This window comes from Parasteatoda tepidariorum, chromosome 7 (genome assembly GCF_982258835.1).
Source record: "Parasteatoda tepidariorum strain Cologne lab strain chromosome 7, Ptep-v5.0, whole genome shotgun sequence".
Lineage (NCBI taxonomy): Eukaryota > Metazoa > Arthropoda > Arachnida > Araneae > Theridiidae > Parasteatoda > Parasteatoda tepidariorum.
Genome location: NC_141761.1, coordinates 27,215,027 through 27,235,216, shown reverse-complemented (window position 1 = coordinate 27,235,216; position 20,190 = coordinate 27,215,027). Strand labels below are relative to the sequence as shown.

General features: G+C 28.7%; 1 long non-coding RNA gene across 1 annotated transcript; it reads right to left on the bottom strand.

Annotated features, from left to right (window-relative positions):
* Positions 1–455: 455 nt before the first annotated feature.
* On the bottom strand, positions 456–18,866 carry LOC122270981 (uncharacterized). Its single transcript, XR_006226087.3, has 2 exons — positions 18,023–18,866; positions 456–637 (listed from the first exon to the last, which is right to left on the bottom strand). It is a non-coding gene; the product is annotated as an uncharacterized LOC122270981 (long non-coding RNA).
* Between the last annotated feature and the right edge of the window lie 1,324 nt (positions 18,867–20,190).

The window sequence follows — 20,190 nt, the reverse complement described above, 5'->3', positions numbered from 1 at the left end:
TTTGAAATGTGACCTAAGCACCCTTAAATGACGTTTACCTTTTCAGAAAACACTAAATCGTTTTTCAAAAACTCTTGCTTTATTTTTTTTCTCCGCATTTTAAACATTCTAGCACCCTTTTTTTTTAGTTATTCATATTATGTTAAATTTTTATATTACTTTTTCTGGAAATAATTTTTTTCATTTAAAAATTCCTTTTCACCAACCAATCTTCAAAATTAGTTTTCTTATTAAGGAAAAGTAAATAATAAAAAAAAAGGTTTTAGAAATCGATACAGTGTTTTCTGAGAAATAATTAATCTAATTTGGGTATAAAGCACATTTAAACATGTAGCGTAAAATTGAGGTATTGAAGAAATAATAAATAATATTATATTGCATTTCAAATTTAAGTCTCAAACTTTGTTGCTAACGTACACCATTTTCAATGAAACCATTTTCACAAAATAAACTAATTTTGAAGTTGAACATATTTATTGTACAAATAGATTTTTACACATTCCACCACAGCATCGAAAAAACATTCCAAGTTATAATGACAACATTGTAAGGTAAATTAGTCTGATATACCTTTGATGAAATAATCGAAAACTACAGAAGTCTCGCAAAAATCTTTCCATGTCATATCTTTACAAATCTAAAAGAGAAGAAAAAAAGATATAAAATAATGTAAATGAAACAATAACATATGTACTATTAACATAAAATTCGGGAACATAATTTTTTAAACAAGAAAATTTTAAATTATCATCAGTTTGCTTGCGAGCGCGATTTTTTTAAATTAAATAACGAAGAAATTTACACATCAGTTAGTTTGAAAATATTTATTATATCATTTTGAAATAAAATTGGAAACGAAAGGACAATCAAAGCGAAATTATGACGAATTTTTAATGAATTTTTTAATGAGTTTTTAATGGGTTGTGGTCCTCTAGTGGCATGCTGTTTTATCTCATACAGTTCAAAAAGAAATTCCAAGAAGTGAATAGAAAAGACCACAAAATTGGTGACCTGGATGATAGTAAATTCGTGAGTAACTTGGAAGATAAGCATAGCAACTTCATGCAACAAGCTAAACCACGTTAATCCTTGAGCATATGCTTATATTCATGTTTTCATTTCCTAGTCCAACTCTCTGGAAAAAATTGAATATCTTAAAATTATTTCATTGGATATTTTTTCTTAAATATAAGAGAGAAGAATGGTATCTTAAAGTAAATAAACTTGCCTTTGGCAATACGTGTACTGGGATCCGAAATAAAAGAAACTAAAAAATATTAGTCATCACTGAAATCTAAAATTTAAATGTAAGTTATCATGGACTGAAATGTAAGTTATCATGGTCTTGGGGTTGAATGGAATCTGAATAGGCATTCATCCTTTTTAAAATGTCTTCTTGCAATGCAGTCATGTTCAGAACATGATCGTACTTAGATTGTTTCAGGCAGTGATAAAATGGATAAAATAAATTCTGTCCAAGATTCATTTCCACAATTTTTTGGTTATCACAAACATTAAATTAATCGAAATCATAAATGTGTTTTCTCTCCTTAAATATTTCTTTGTATCCCAAATTTATAGATGCTTGTCTTCAATAATTATCTTTCTTGTTTTAATCTGCTGTTATTACGCTTTGGAGTGAATGACCTCTTTGATCAGTCAGTGTAGGGACCAAGGGTGCACGGTATCGGTCCTCGTTAGACTGCTCTATCGTAAAATGCTAAACTTCGCGTGCAGGTCGTCGGGCTACCAAAGCGGAAGAGCCTTCTCCTCTGCTAAGGATCAAAATTTACGATGGCGTATCTTCGGATCATCTTCAGGGATGTTTCCCAGACTGGTGCTAATAGCCATTGTGCAGCTCCTGTGCGACATAAATGAAGAACTACCTTTACTAAAACTAAAAAAGTCATTTCTTTATTACAGCGTCATTTTCTGATATATATTATTAAGCTTCATTTTAAGGAAACTTATTTCAATCAGTGCTAAACTTATAAACCGTTTTGCAATTATTATTTTTATATTAAAATGCTATTATATCTTCATCTTTATTTAAAATCCTTTATTTTCCTTTTCCTGTTTTCTTTGTGATATTCGATATTCAACTTACACACACACACCCACACACACACATATATAAAAAATAACATACATAGTAAAAAAAATAACAAACAACATTTTATTTTAAAAAAAAAATGAAATGTTAATTAAAAAACCGGAGAAAAAAAAGATATAATCTTTTCTTCAGCCCACACGATTATATCCGCAAAACAGAGTGCTTTCTGATATTGTATCAATAAAGCCAAAGCAAAATATATTAATACAATAGTGTGAGGAGCACTCAAAAAATTTTTTTATAAAATAACAACATTATATAATTTTTCTTTGTTTTATTCTTCATTTTGAACTTATCTAATGAGTGCTGTTTACTTGCAGCTTAAGCGAAATAAATGAAACTTATTGTTTTTCTTAACTTTCTTAGTGTTTTCTTGTATTTATTTATTTATATATATATATATATATATATATATATATATATATATATATATATATATATATATATATATATATATATATATATATATATATATATATATATATATATATATATATATATATATATATATATATATATATATATATATATATATATATTGAAAAAGGAAAATTGTAAAAGCTTTTTAAGCTGAGGTTGCACAAACTAACATAGTTTCCCGACGTAATATATTTAATCGCGTCTAAAAATTACTACAGTTTAAAACTATGCTTACGTAATTTAAGGAAAGGAACAGCATACTATTAAAAAACAAATGAATCAAATTACACAATTATAGAAAAAAAGAAAAGAATGGATATAAATTATTAAATATAAGTGAGACAGATGTTTTGTGATCACAATTTCCCTAAATGATTATAGAAGTTTAAGCTTCATCACAATATTTAAAAACTAAGAAATGTAAGAGATAAAAGTATCTAGACATTGCACAGAAACTATTTCGAAAATTATTTTGTTTTCTCTTTTTCTTTTGCAACATTTAGAGATCACTGGAATAAATTTTGTCCATAACATATAAAAGATGTTTTACTTCCTGAGATAATATTGCTAAAAATATAAGAATTAGCCATAATGATTTCATAAAAGTATATATATATATATATATATATATATATATATATATATATATATATATATATATATATATATATATATATATATATATATATATATATATATATATATATATATATATATATATATATATATATATATAATCAAACATAAAATGAGATGAAGTACCTGATTTACATTCCAAAAGAATACAGAAACCTTGATTAATTCGGAGAAAAAAAATTTAAAGATGGAATTTAATGAAATCCATTCTGTAGGGAACTTTGTGTTGTTATTGAAAATTCCATAATTAAAATCTCATCTCAAATTTATTTACACGATTCCTTTCTTTTTTTACTTAACTAAAGTAAAATAATATAATGGGGTAAAATGTTAGAATGTAGATTAGCGTGGCCCCCCAGGATTGAACTTTTACTGTACGTATAATATTCGATTTTTCTATCTAAATTTATTAGTATTAGAAAATCTCCTTTTTAAGTCATTTTCCCTGTTTTCTGTAAGAAAATTTAATGTAACCAAAACAAGAGGGGCTCCTCGTTATAAATTTTTTACCCAATAAAATGTTATAAAAACATTTGCAAGCATCCTATAATTGTTGTAAAAAAGTTAACATTTAAGTTTTATTAAAGCCAGACACACTTATTAGTAAGAAATCTTTCGCTTAATGCATGTTAGATGGCAGCACATTTGCTTGAGCTATAAACATTTGGATGTTAAATGTTTTAAAATAATTTTAGAATTTTTAAAATATGAAAAGCAAACATACTTGGATATTTTACTATCCGAAATTGATATCCAATAAATTTTCTAAAAACTAAAAGAAAATAAAAACCAAAGAAGTCGAGTTTTTTTTTTTATTTAAAAATATTAAATTTAATTAAAACAGAGCATGTGTTTTTAAAATTACACTTTTTGGGATCCTCGTTCATTATTATGAATGCATTCGAAGATTATCTTGTGTATACATTAATAATGCGTTATAAATGTACACTAAATCTCATTATTGCAAAAACGTTAATAAAATTATCCCAATAAGGTGAAATAGGTTCAAATCCTAGCAATAGCTGGGCGAATAGAAATAGGAACCTAGTTTACGCATACTACAGTGCTGAAGTAAAATATCGTCAGTGGTAAGCGGATCATAGCTTAGAGTCTCCTAGCCTTTAGGCTGACCGTGGGAGGTTTTCGTGGTCTTCCTCTCCACGTAATGAGGGAAAGTTTCATTGAAAAGTCCTCGAAGGCAAATTTCTCCCAATACTTGATCCAGGAATTCACTTGTCTTCTGGATTGGGTTCAAAATTACAAGGTTACGGAGTTGATCATTGGTAGTTGAAAACTCAAGATTGATAAGACAAAGATGATAAGACAAAATGCATGCTGAGTGGCTCAGTGGATAGAGGTTTAGCATTCTAATGAGTTGACACAGGCTCGAATCCCAACATTGGCTGGTTGATACGAATTCTGCTTTCGGCTTTCCAAAGACCATTGTACAAGCATAAAATATCCTCAGTCTTAGATGGAGCATGGGTTAGAATCCTCTTGTCGCTGGTCTAACTGTGGAAGCTTTTCGTGGTTTTCTTCTTCACCCAACGCCAGTGCAGGTTAGTTTTATCAAAATTCCCCCACAAAGGCTAGTTTGTTCCGATGCTTGATTCAGGATTTCCCTTATTTTCCAGACTGGCTTTAAAATTGAATATTGGAATGAAGTTGAACAATTGAATGGAGTTGAACATTAATAGTCGTAAACTCAGAATTTTTTGGCTGTTCAACGTTATAAAATAAAATGTAATATAATGACTTGACTGTAATATATAAAGCCAATAATAAAGATGTGCATTTCCAGCAAGAAAATCACAATTTTGGGAATTGTAAAAAAAAAAAAAATTGCGCTGAAATAATTAAATTGAATTAAAGAGTAGACTCAGTTTCATATGAATATAGTGATACTTAACACATTTACAGAATTTAATTAAAAATGATGTGCATACTCCATCAATAACTTATCAATAATTTATACCATTCAATTTATATGTACAAATAAATAATAATTTACAAAATAAAATGCAAACAAAATGGAAGACAATAACAAACTTTTATCTTAAATACCTATTGAGGTTGTTATCTCAAACTAGCGATAGGCAAAATACTGTTATTCAAGGTTTTGTCCCTGTAACTACTGTCCCCTATGAAATATTTTCAGGGTGTTGACGAAAGTTATCGAAAAGTTAGAGAGATATTGACATAAAATAATATATTTTACTGATTTTTTAAAAGAAAATATTTTTAAAATAATTATATATTTTACTGATTTTTTAAATAAAAATGTTTTTAAAATAATTATATATTTTAGAGCTAAATAGAATTGAATTTATTGAGTATTTTATTAATTTATTTTTTGTTCAATCAGAAGGAATATTCTACGTATTCTTGTGTATGCTTGCGCTGAGATAACGAACTAACAGCTACATCAACATAACAAACAATTTAACAAATAATTTATGAAACAGTTTAAGTCTGCAGCATAGATTACTCATCAAGTTCTACTAATTAAAATTCTGTCTCATATCTGATATGTAAGACATTGCAAAATAATGCGAATAAATTGCAAATAAATTTTATTGGTAGATATGTCAAGAGTTTTTATTTTTTTTAAATTTTATTTTTAGAATTTAACGAAGTGAAAATTAATATCTATCATGGGATTAATATCTATCTTTATTATATAATTATCTTTATTATCTTCATTATGTATAATTAATATCTATCATAATAATATATATTCATGGTGCTTCGTTAAAGAATTTAACGAAGCACCATGAATTGCAGTTTAACTTAAAATTCTTGCACCAGCAGGCCTCAGTAAGACATTTCGAAATATAAATTATTTTGAAACAATTAAGATATCGAACAGGGATAATTTCCGATAAATCGCTAATAGCATATCTAAAACTGAAATGTCTTAAAACGGTGAAAAGAAGCTAAATTATATTGCTCTAATCTATATTTTAATCTTTATTACTATATATCACTTCTGTTTTCTTGCAGTCACTACTGTTCCTCAATCATCAAATTAAATAAAAATTCCAAAAATTTATATCAAATCATGATATATTATACCAATGTAAAACACAGAGTCGTGAAATAATTTACAACTAAAATGCACATAAACGCCACGTTTAAATTATTAAACAGTTAAAAAAAAAATTATAGAAATTAATTATTTAATTTAATTATTTTGATTATTATTAAAATTATACTGAGTCATAATCATGAATTGATTGTGCGGTTTTAAAAACAGGGGGATAGATTTTTTCAATTTGTTTTTATATCATTTTCTTTACGTTCTGTGACGCAGATACGACATTGCCTTCACTAAAATAAAAATATGCCTAGCCACCAACGATAATCTAGTAAACTTTGTATACTTAGGGCAAGGTAATGAAAGTTTAAAGATTTTATGGTGGCGTCATCTACACGACAAAAGTAGAATTTATGTAATTGAAGAGAAATAAATTACAGAAATATAAGTTCGGGCGAAAAATATTGTGAAGAATATCATAAATTACTCCAAATAGATAACAAATACAGAAGAAATAAACAATATTAGATAATAAAAAATATTTTAAAAAATGTTAAAGAGAGTATTGTGTGTTGTAATGCAACAGCAATATCTTTAGAATTTATGGTTCGAAAAATATAATTTTCCGTCTAGTTTTTGAATATAAACTGTTACTTTAAAAATCTGGACATATTTTAAAAAAATCAAGACAATTAAGACACTTTTTGGAACAGCTAGTACACATTTTTTTCAAAGAGCAAACGGTAAACATTAAGAAAGTTTACTTTATTTAATTATAATAAACGTAAGTTTTATAAGTAAAGAACAATAAAATAAACTAAATTTAATTTTGGGTTTTCTATATTTAAAACAGAAAGTATATCGCATGGAGAGAAAAAAATTTATAGTACTTTTGCATTGCAAAAATAACCAGTATCAATTATTTAATTTTCCCTGAAACCAATATGTAACTAAAATTTCTTATTGACTTCAAGACTATCTAAATCTCGGAGTTTTAAAATTGTTATCAATAACCTTGAAATGAAAACAAACTGATTATTCTACTTATTCTTCTGTATAAAAATAATTTAGAGAATAATCAACAATGATCGCAGTCTCAAAAGTAATTTAGAATCTGCTATGGGATTTAAGAATTGTAAAAAGTATTTCAAAGACACTACAGAGTTGCGAGATCTTGCCCTATTCTGAATATCAAAGCCCAAAACAGTTAATTATATCCCATAGAACCGAATCTTTCATTAGAGCTGAATGAATATATTATCTTTAAAAATTAGAACTCACGCCAGTTCAAGGGAGAATTACAAAGGTTCTTAGATGGAGCACAAGATGGCGCTACAATCATTTCATTTCAAACCTAGTTTGAGATACTTTTTTAATATTTGAGATATGAAATTTACAGGATTTGTTCATTTTGAAAAACAGAACCGATTTGATTTACTAATTTTTTTTCTCCTGAAGTTGGGAAGAAAATCAAATCCTGAGAAATTTTGAAAAAAAAAACACATCATTTTCAATTGGCAATACTTTCTGTGAAACAGGTGAATCAAGACACTGACAGTTATTTTATGTTCATACTAACTATTAAGAGATGAATACTTTCAGATACTGACTGCTTCTTAACTAATGATATATCCATGAGTACTCGATGTAACAGTAAATAGCTATAGTGAAATTAAATGTTTGAAGAAGCTTATCTAAAAAATGGTAGGTGATAGAGACAAATATTTTTCATCTTCTGAATCAGTACATTTTAATTGTATTTGAATATGCGTTGGATACTAAGATACTTTTGATAATTTTTTTAAAATTTATTTATCAGTTTAATTATTATAATTTATGAATTGCAACCCAGATTTATAGAAACGTCACCAATCATCGTTTGTAGAATTTAAGAAAAAATAATTTCTACATGAAAGATTGTGCCATTATCAGCAATACATATTTCCTAGCTTTGAAAATTTCTTTAATTTCATAAATTTTTTTTTCAATCATTTTAATCCAATTTTAATTAAAATATTTTAGTCCCTTCTTAACAATCAATGTAATTGTCAATGTGTTTTTTTAATTCAATACAAATGTTAATTTAAAAGAAAATACTCATTAATTCACTGCCGCAACTAAATTGAATATCAAAATCTATTTTTAACTCTTTATTGCTTAAGTTGCTTTACTTCTCTAACCCGAAAAATGTTTCAGTTACTGGGTTATATTAGTTTTTACGGTTTTTAGTGATAAGGCTGTGGCCAAATTATTTAAAATATAATTTTAATAAGCGCTCTGTTTTGGGCTATTTTATCTTTCGATAAATAGCTAACAATGAATCTATTCCCATGTTCCTAAGTGTCCGTTTGTAATTATTTATTTCACTTTTACTTAAAATTTTTGGCGTTCGGAATTTTGGTTTCGGATATTCGAGGGATTCTCAGTCCCACCGTAAATTAGTTACAAAACTTTTATCATCTTTGTTTTTTTAAATGGACCTCTCAATAAAAGCATATTATTTTGTTGAGACTCATTATTTTGTTGTCTTTTGCATATGACCATATTTGCATGTTTCAGAAATAGTCTATAAACAAAGTAACAAAGTTTTCTTGATAGTGCCATTAACTGTTCCGTTTCTTTTTTTTTGCTTTTGTTTTTATGTACGAAAACAAGAAACGGTTGTACGCAACGTGTTCTACCTGTTTCTGTGTGAGGAAGAAAATTTTAGTCCCCATCGTAATGTGGAAAGTGATGTATTTTTAATGTTGAAAAAGAGTGAGGGGAAATGTCATGTTCTAACTATGAATTTAATTACAGGTAACCAGAGGCGGATCCAGCGGGGGGGGGGGTCATAGGGGTCGTGACCCCCCCCCTCAAAATTAAAAAAACAAAAACAAAAATAATAATTTTTTTAATAGTTTAAAGAAGAAATAAAAATTTTAAATATTATTTAAGGGGCATATAAACCTAGGTAGGACGGAAAAATCGCTTTTTTTCCCCCATCCAATTATGTTCTTCACTGTTTCAAGAATCATAATCCAAAAGATTAAAACGAAATTCGTCATAGTTTCTTTGTAAATATTAATAATGTTGAAGAGCGCCGAGCCCTCCAAGCGCGCTTTAACAGGTTTAACCAAAGATTGTATAAAGGTGAAGATGGGAAACTTGCGAAATTTACATTATTATTTATAGATTACATTTATTATTTAAAGATTTTGTTAACTTGAATTATTTATGTATTGTTCTATTGTTCATTATGAAAAAAATAAATGAGAAGACTAGCATTAAAAACCCTAGGTTTCCTTTTTTTTCAAGAAAAATATTTAAATAAAAAATTTTTTATAAAAAATTAATTGTGGAGGGGGGAATCTGAATCTAAGACCCCCCCCAGGTAAAATTTCTGGATCTGCCCCTGCAGGTAACTTGCTAAACATAGCTTGCCAGTTGCTTGCTTACAAATAAAAAATGAAAAAAAAATTTTAAAAACAAAATAAAAAAAAACTTAGCCTGAATATAGCTTGACAGTGCACACCGTGATCCAGAAATTCCGTAACAACAATAAATAAGATTTATTGTTGTTACGGAACAATTAAATAAGTCTGGTGAATTGCTTCATATTATTTTGCTTCTAAATGTCACATAGTGTAAGCACTTCAAAATTAAAGTGTAATGTATGAGTGACTTTAATCTTTAAAACTTAAAGATTAAGTTAATCTTGGAATTGAAATGAAATCTCTTTCCCTATGTTTGAAAGTTGCCTTAGTGCAGTAAGATATTTTAGAAACGAAATTTATATATATATATATATATATATATATATATATATATATATATATATATATATATATATATATATACATGAATTATTATTATTATATTACTATTATTTGATTACTTGATCATTGGTCATTTTCTCAATGAGTGAACTTTTACGTCCAAAGATTCCTTAAACAAATTCATTATTTAATTATATTTTTTGCGTACTTAAAATAATCACAGGAAGTAATAAAGTAATATGCGTCAGTGACATTAAAAATTATTTATTCTTAAAAAAATATTGGACATAGCTAAATTGTTAGCACTGACCCTTATCCTCAAGACTTATTCTTAAAGTTTATAAATAATTTACAATAAAATGAAGCTGCTAAAGAGATAAATACATACATTTTCTGATATTGTATGACTTGTCGACTTTTATCTATATATATATATATATATATTCTTTTAATAATTTGTGTATCATTTATACAGTTTTGTTTCCGTCTAAAACTTCTGCGAAATTGTGCAAATACAAAAAGTAGCGATGAAGCTCTATAGATGGCTCTAGTTGATTAAAAGAAAAACTTGTAGTTTTCAAAGAATATTTCTCTCTACGAGAAATTTTATTGCAGTACCATTTCTTTTAGAGTCTATAGTCTTTAAAAAATCTGTGTGTGACTTCATCGAATGTAATTACTGCCTACCTAATTATCGAACAAGAAATAGAAAAATTGTGTATAATGTAATAACTAAATAAAAATATTGTGATTTGTATATACTATAATAGCTTTCATAAAATAAGTGTATTTTAGAGAAAGATAAAAGCTTATAATCTTTTTAGCAAAAGCTATTGTCTTGAAATTACTGTCTAAACTTAAATATGCTACTAACAGTTATTACCTAATAAGGAACTTTAATTACCCAACTATTGGAAAAAATTTTAATGTGTTTGATTTATTTGTTAATGTTGTTTTATGTTTAGTTTCTTTTTTTCAAACAGTAATAAAATAAGAAAATCGTAAGCATAAGAAAAGTAAACTTTAAAACTTTAACAAAAGATAATTAAAAACTTCAAATTTTATATATATATGATTAGGAAGAGTTTAAGAAGTGCAACTTTCAAGTATTTTGGAACTAAAAATCCAACACCTTTCAAGAAGCGGGTTGCAGTTATTTATTATAGCAATTGGGGTATCCAGGTGTATATTGTGATAGTTAAAAAATGTTCTAATTATTTTTCAAAATAATAAATAATTTACATTTTAGAATAAAAATGAAAAGATGAATAGGGTAGAACGGTTTACGTCCATGAAAATTTATTCTGAGAAATATCAAATGTTTGCTCTGTCAGTAACAGTTTTTCAAAAAAGTCCATATTCACTGTGTAATAACTCTCAGTAGAACTAATATTCACGTTATTGATTTGTCTTCACTTAGTAATCCTTAAAATACAACAGAATACGATTACATCGTCGTTTATGAGGGAGGAAAATAAATTATACCGTTTTATATTATACACTGCTGGACAATTGCTAAGGACGGATCACAAATTGCAATGTAGCATAAAATTAAGCGAGACATGTGGCCTAGTAGGATAAAATATAGTTGCCACACTGTTCAGCCATTAGAGTAAAGAATATTCATTGTTCTGGAAAGTACAAAAGCTATGAAACATCTGAAAGAAAAAAAATGCTCATTTGATGCTGCGTACGGAAAAATGGAACAATGCATCGAAATGTCAGCAGGCAACTTGAAGAAAGGTGTCAGTACGGGATATGTCCTCCATGTTGTGTGATGCAACATTCTACACGTCGTATCATACTTTGCACAACATTATCCAGCAGCTGTTGAGGCAATTTATCCCATTCCTCTGTCAGTGCACGGATGAGGGTGTTCTTGTTTGTCGGAGGATAGTTTCGACCAGCAAGTTGCCTCCCCAAAGCATCCCAAACATTTTCAATGGGGTTCAGATCTGGAGAACGTGATGGCCATACGAGGCGTTGAATACCCTCGCTGTCTAGACAATCCTGAACAGCGAGTGTTCGATGACATGTTGCGTTGTCGTCCATAAAAATAAATTTATCACCGACAGCACCACGGAAAAGACGAACATGAGGAAGTAGAACTTCATCAATGTATCGTTGGCCCGTCATAATCCCATTCTCAACCACATGTAGGCGCGTGCGGCCATTGATCATGATGCCGGCCCACACCATGACACTGCATGTCGGATATCGGTCCCTTTCCTGGATATTTTCTGGACGATAACCAGTACCACTCTCGCGCCAGATCAGTTGGCGTCTACAATCTGATGACAGACTGAACCTACTCTCATCTGAGAATAGTACGCATGCCCAGTCCTGTTCAGTCCAATTGTGATGCTCACGACACCATTGCAAACGGGCAGTACGGTGCTGTCTGGTCAATGGGACGCACACAACAGGTCTGCGGGCGTATAGTCCTCCTCCCCTCAAACGTCTGGCAACAGTTTTTCGGGAGATCTGCTTTCCTGTGGCAGCAAGAAACTGATTTGCCACCTGCTGAGCTGTGGTGCGCCTGTTCCTTTTTGCTGATAGGGCGATGTATCTGTCTTCTGCAGGCGTCGTACTTCTAACACGACCTCCCCCGTGCCGCCCACTACACATTCCAGTAGTTTTGAATGATTTCCACAGCCGTGAAACAACGCTATGAGCGATGTCGAACTCCCTAGCAACATCTGTTATTTTTCGCCCTTCTTCGATCTTTCCAATAATTCGGCCACGCTTAAAATCATCTAAGTGATATCGGGAAGGCATGCCGAAAATTTCAAGTTTGTCAACTAAATCTTTCCTGTAAAATTTTGACTTGAAACAACAACTCTCAACACGCGTCAAAACCTTTAAAGCTCTTATCAGCGCTATCACGTGATGAACAGACGTGGGAAAAAAATTTGCATACGCATACCTCTTCTTACCATATCCCGCACTTATTCTAATTTTCCACATTTTGCTTCCTTTAATTTTATGGCTGCTATGGATGATAGTGTTATCCGTCCTTAGCAATTGTCCAGCAGTGTATTAAAAAGCCGGAAAACAAAATAATGAAAATATATAATCTCTTCACCAGCTCGCACGGTTATGTCCGCAAAAAGGAGTGCTTTCTAATTTTGTAATTAATATAGCGAAAGCAAAATATATCAATACAATAGTGTGAGTAGTACTCAAAAAATTGAAACGAAAATAGAACACATTAAGTAAAAAATATATACGAAATGAAACATATCAAGCAAAAAACAGAAAATAACATGTAAAGAAACATAACGAAATCTAATTCGTTACTCGATTTATAGAGCTGTCTGCTGTTGTTTAATGACAGGAATGGCAATAATAGTTTGTAAGTAATTTATCTGTAATAGTTTATTAATACTGGCAGCATTTATTGAATGAAAAGTTTAAATTGAATATAATCTGCAAAAAAAAGTTCAGGTTAATTATTTAAATGCTTTAAATATAGATTTGCTCCATCTTTCTTTTAAAGTATAATTTGAATTTGCTTCAAATTATGTGTTTCAAATTATTGTTTCAAGTTATTTGTTATATGTTTCAAATTAAATTGAAACAACATATATTTCCGGCGTTAAATTTTTTTCTTCATTCGCGATCGCAACGCTCGAGTACGCCATCTAGCGGGAGACTGAAAATATCGGACATTAGTTCCCACAAAACCATTGGCAACGACGGACGCCATTTCATTAGCAGCAAATAAGAAGCAAAATTTCCCTAAGGAAAAGGTAGAACTTCTTGAAAAAACTAATCAGAACATGCCAAACATTGAAGCAGAACACGCCAAGCATTTGAAGAACAATTTCTGGATAATTTTTACCTTTCTATTACCAACAACATAACTTCCAATTTCATGATAACTTGCTGTTACAGATTGTGTGCATTACGGTAAAATAATTTTTTCTGTCTTCAATTCATTACAAATTAAAGTGAAATCAGCATTGCTTTCGTCATTCCAATGAATAAATAAGAATTCAGAATATGCACAGAACTGTATAATATGTAGTTATAGAATATTGTTCTTCTTTATAGAACAGTATATATTTCTGTATCTATTATTCGTAAAACAACAATAAAGAATCATCCGAACTACTTGAAATAGATTCATTTGTGCTGATTATTAATAAATTTGAATCGTTTTCTTGGAAATTATTATTTTGTTTTGAAGGAATAATTTCAACTAGAATTCAGCTATTCTGTTTTTAGCTACATATTCAAATTCATATCAATTATAAAATTTTACTGTGTAGTATGTTATCTAAAAGTAATGAAGGGATAAACTATGCATATATTATTTGAGAATAAAGTTTTCAAACAAGGAACTTATCATTTTGGAATTCTCCGGGAATTATAAATCAGGTAAGTGCAATGATTTTTACAATAAAAAATTTGCTTGTAAATATTTTTTTTTTCATTTGATGTTGGTTCTCTACAGAATGGTTTTTTACGTCTGATTAAGAACTATAAGAATAATAAAAAAAGAAACAATATGAAAGTTTTTATTTCAATGTAAAGAATTCTTAAAATCGTTTTTTTATCCTAAGAATTCTTTATTTTCCGTTTTTTAGTTTATAATTTTTTGATAAAAATTGTTCTCAAAATACTTTTTCTGAAAAATTAAATGGTATAACATTATGTGTTTATGTATACTTCTTGTATATTCCAATGTTTGAAGTAATATCATTCAGAAAAGTATGGAATAAAAATTCGGTACTTACTTATTAACGCCACCGCCGCTACAGATTTGGCGGTTTTTAAGTGCCGCCAATCTACACTTAAAATTTTTGCGACAATTCATAAAATAAAACACTTTATTTAAAATCAAAATAGTCAATCGGATTTCGGTGGAAAATGAGCCGATATAGAGTTTAGCATAGATTCAAAACAATCATATCGCCATATGAACTCTGATAAATAAGATTCCAAATGAAATAACATTTCCAAAACGTACGTTTACCAAGATAAAGTTTTATGTTGTGGGAATTGGTACATTTTCGTTTTTTCGGTAAAATATTTCCCTCCTGAAAAAATAAAATTGCTTCTTGTTTTGTTTTTGGCAAATCCCAAAGACGAATTTTCGTAGCACTAAAAATGGCGACAAAAAAGAATTGTTTTTTTTTGTTTTTGTTTCGTCAGCATTCTTAATTTTACGTTTCTTAGTTTCTAAATAATGATTTTTATTGAAACTTGAAATTTTTTGATAAAAATTGTTGTCAAAAAACTTTGCTTACAAAATTAAATTTCATAAAATTATGAGGCTTATGTATACTTTTTGTTCATTTTAATTTTTGAAGTAATATGATTCTTAAAACTATAGAATGTAAAGTTTAAATGGGCCTTTCATGTTATATCATTAAATTTAGTAATACTATTTCTCGGGAAATTAGGTTTTAACTCTTATAAGAAATATACATATTTTTTTCTGTTAATGTACAAATATTTTTCCGATGCGTTTTGGATATTCCTTCTCTAATAAAAAGAGATACCATTTAGTTTTCGTTTGCAGAAGAAAGAATATCAAGCATTTTTCTTTTTTAAATGTAATTAGTCACAATAAAGAAGGAACGTTGCAATGCTACACGCTACGTTAACGACGTCTCCAGAGTAACTGAATGACGGTTCATATAGAAATCGCAGGTAAGCGGCTCACACAACAACGCCCCCTATAGTTCGTTGCGATCGCGAATTGAACTAGCGAATTAAAATTTTCTCTATACATATGCTTAAGTAAGCCTTATTTTTACAACAATAGTTTCCTCCTGACTTTTCGGTACAGATATTTTTTGATTCGTGAAGATAGTGAAGACTGACTCAGTATTTTCTACTATTTGCCAACATCTGTATCTATTTTATTTGAAAGTTTTAGACTTTTACTCCACTGATCTTACTCTATAGAAGATTTATTTTTGGTAACGTAACATTTGATAACGCCGCGTTTAGCTATCATTTTAAACTATTAAAACAGGTCTTGCTTAAATTTTTGATTTCTGTTTTGCTAAATGTCGTGTTTGGAAAACGGGACCTTGTCAATCTGATAAATTCAGGAAGCAAAAAAGGCTGTGAGCAGTATGTGCCGATTCAAAGTTCGAAGAACGGATAAAATACTTCAAATGAATAAGACAGTATAAAGCCTAAAAATATTAGAGGAATAATTGGCTAGCAAAAGCATGAATAAAAGTAAAAATATTACAAATTAACGGGTTAGCAAAAGCATGAATAAAATAAAATAAACACATAAAGAGATAAACAAAAAAATAAAAGCAGACGATAAAATTAGAAGACTTTTTGGTAGAACAACAGAGAGTTGTTGATTTTTTAGAGATTAGTTTTTGTTGTGGAATTTGAGTTTTCATATAACCCGTTACCCGTTAAAAAAAAATATTAGTAGTCCAATTTGAAAAAAAAAAAATCTCCAACCTTTTTGTTTCTACTTATGAGATTGTTGACGATTGAAAAAAAATTATGGCGTCAGCGAGTGGGCTTAAAAAGTATGAAGTAACTTATTTCCTTATTACTTGCGTCAGAGCAAAAAAGAAATTGCATAAATTTATACTTTTTTAAAGTGGGCAATGTTTTCAAATATGCAGGCTAAAAAAACTATAAGTAAAAAGAACATCGATTTCGTAGTAGTGTCACTCTTTTGTCGGAATATTTTAATGTAATTTAAATGTTAAATGTTTAAATAATTATGAAGAAATGACTTTTTTAAATATATACATGGGTGATTCTTACGAAATATGACAATTCACTGTCCCTTGCTCCAATACTATAATACTAAAAGAACTTTTTTTAAAAAAAATTGATAAATTGCATTCCTGTTAGCATTTTAAAATGACTTTGCACTAGCATTGACTGTTTTGTATAGTTAAAAAATTTAATTGAACTTCAAAATGTCATTTTCCTGGCATGTCCCAAACAATGTTTCCAATAATAACTAGCTTCAAAACTTTCCATAAATTTTTCAATATCTAATTTTTTTTATCTCAACCGGTGTAAGCATTTTTTAGAATATACGCAGAAGGTATTATTTACAAAAACTTTATTTAAAATCCTTTTTTCTGTCAATAATTTGTTTGTCCCAAGAAAATCTGTCATTTTCCTGGCTACTTTTTAGTGGTTTATAACAAAAATAGATAGAGCCAGGCAATCAATATCTTATGTTAATAGATTGATTAGATACCCTCCTACATGAACATTGTCCCCTCCACATTGTTGCATGAATAAAGAACCCATTTTCTGGTTCAAAATCTATTTCAAAACATCTTTCAAGATGAGTAGGTTTTTGTGTTTTCATTCTCCTGGCTTCTTGAAATCATTAATAACATAAACTACATAGATTTATCTGAGTTATTTTAAGAAATCCTGTTGTTTTTTGCAGAATGTAAACGTCTTAGGCTGAAATATTAAATTAAAGTAAAGTTATATGCTATAAAATGGCTAATTTGTCATTATCCTGGCTGTCATTTTCCTGGCTTTTGAAGTGTTTGACATTGAAGTGTTACCAGAAACTTTTTTTAACTGTCAATACTGTAAGGAGGAAAAGCAAATATTAACCTAATACCAAGTTTATGTATGATTGTAGTATGGTTGGATGTAATCAAAGTTATTTATTTATTTAATGATTGATTACTATACGCAATTTTATTCCGTACATATCAGCAACTACAAAAAATTTTATTCTTTCTACAGTGGATAAAAAGAATTAATTTAAGCAATTTATGGTCCATCTAACATAAAGGCTTAAGTTGAGTTACTTACTATTAACTTTAAATGACTGTTTTTTTAAACTTCTAAGCTAATATGTCATTTTCCTGGCGTTCAAGATTTGGTGAATTTCTATTTTTTTTCCTCGAGCAAATGTCAATAAACTACACTGCTGTCTGTAAGACATTAATAAATGTAACTAAAGAGGTATACAAAAAACAATTTATAATATTTTGAAGACTTAAAATTTGAAGAAATTTTTTGGTCCGAATTGTCATATTTAAAAAGAATCACCCATATATGCATCAATATTAATCCAGGGTATTATACCATTACATCTGATGCACTGTGTGTATGCATTAGAATGTATCCGTGAGATAGTATCCATGAGAGTGTGTCCATGACTGCGTATCCACTGAGGCTTTTCACATTCAAAAAACTTAACTTTTCGATACACTGCACAAATTATATTCTTTGAAACACGTGGCAGTTTGTTGAAATTATTCTAATGCCATATCACTGATGACAACTTAATCACAAATCACGACACAGCATTAATCTATATGCATATCCGTAGGTGGAAATAGGGTCGGCGTCTATGCACAGATCTTGCACTTACTATGTCCTTTGATTTTGATTTCATTAAAATCATCAATTGGAACTGTTAAGAATATCAAATATTCTTCAATTCTTGAAACATTCTTGAAAAATTAAATATACGTGACACGAGGTGCGCAAGATCAATTATACATAAAGTCGTACACACAAAAATAACTCTCAATAATTTAAACAGTTTCTATTCACGAATTAAATATGATGTTCGCACAAAACAAACATTTTAAAACTATTTTTTCTTGTGCATAATGTAGATACACAGACATGACGTGAAAATTGAGTGACACTTAGTTCAAATCTTTCATTAAGAAACAAGAAATTTAAATGGAAAAAGTTTCGGTTTTTTTTGTTTTAACACATTTTAGTAAGCTAAGCGAACAACTGAAAAAACTCGTAGAAACGTTGCATCTGAGAGTAATTTTTGACCATTTTCTTACAACGATTCCCGATATTTATGCATTAAATTCAAGTCATAAAATTCATAATTTTTTTAATCTTTTAATACAGCCAATTTGAAGCATAGACTGTTTCATCTGCGCAATAATGTACAGGTAGCGAAAAGTAGTGAGTAGTAAGCATGCGCAATTGGAATTACTACGTTCCCTGCGCCAGACTTTCTCAATCGAGTTAAATGTTTAGTGTGTCTAGTTTCCGTGGAAATAAGTTATTGACGAATGTCTTCATGTTTCTAGAAAAAGCTAGAGTGAAAATAGAGAGTAAAAAAAAAGTTTTTTTCTACTTTTTTCAACTTTTTTTTAATACATAAAATTAAAAAATTAAGAGAAAAAAAGCATTTAACGTAAATGTATTTTTTTTCTGAAAATTAAAATAAAAATCAGATATGACTTTTATATTTCTCATGTTGATTAAGGAGGCGCACTCAACAGTGTGTTATCAAAAAGACAACGCAAAAATAAGCACCGACAAAAAAGTATTTCAAACTCTTTAGAATTATTTTTAGTTTTAAAGGATTTCTTTCCCTTGAAATCATTATGGAACTGATTATCATAAATTATGAAAAAGATTATCATCATCAACTGGAACATTTTTTTATTTAAATTATTGTAACAATTTTCTTTTCGGAGCAAATATTTATTCCACATAGCGTTTTCTTTTCTTTCTTTTATTTAATTTATATTTTTTAGAATCTAGAGAAAATATATATGCTACTTCATTTTAATCGTGCTTCTTGGAATTTTCAGAAAAAAGAATAAAGTTTATATATTTACGCTGACAACGTCTATGACTCAAATCCTTTTAGAAAAACAATAAATTAATGACTCATAAACTAAAATAGTATGAAGCAAAATATTTTTTCTAATTGTGGTATTTTTTCGAGAATGTGGAATGAAAATGAAGAAAAATGTATATTTTTGGGCTCTTAAAATAAATTGCGGTTAAATTTAAATATTTTAACAGTTCTATATTTTTTGTGTCTTAAATTTATTTCTAATTTGAACATAATGTCTATTTCTATTCCTGGCATTTATATAATCCCTTAAAAAATAATAGTAATATATAAAAGTTATTGTTTATATATTATATATACTATGTGAAAAATTTTTGTTAAATTAGCAATAGAGATATTTCTCTTCACAATATGTCATAGAAATTATCTTAGAACCGAAATAAATAAAAAGGAAATAAACAGAAATTAGAAAAAGCATGATAGAGTATCTAAATTACTAGCCGTTTTCTTTCAGCATTGTTAGATTGTCTACTGTATGCAGGGCGAAAAGAAAAGATGAAAAATGCTTACTGTGATGACACCACAGTACATTAATCTTAAGTATAAATCGCTTATGATTTTTATTAACTGTTCAGTGAAGTTTCTAGTAGTAAATAAGTTATGGATTTTTGTAAAAATAGAGTATAGTACAAAA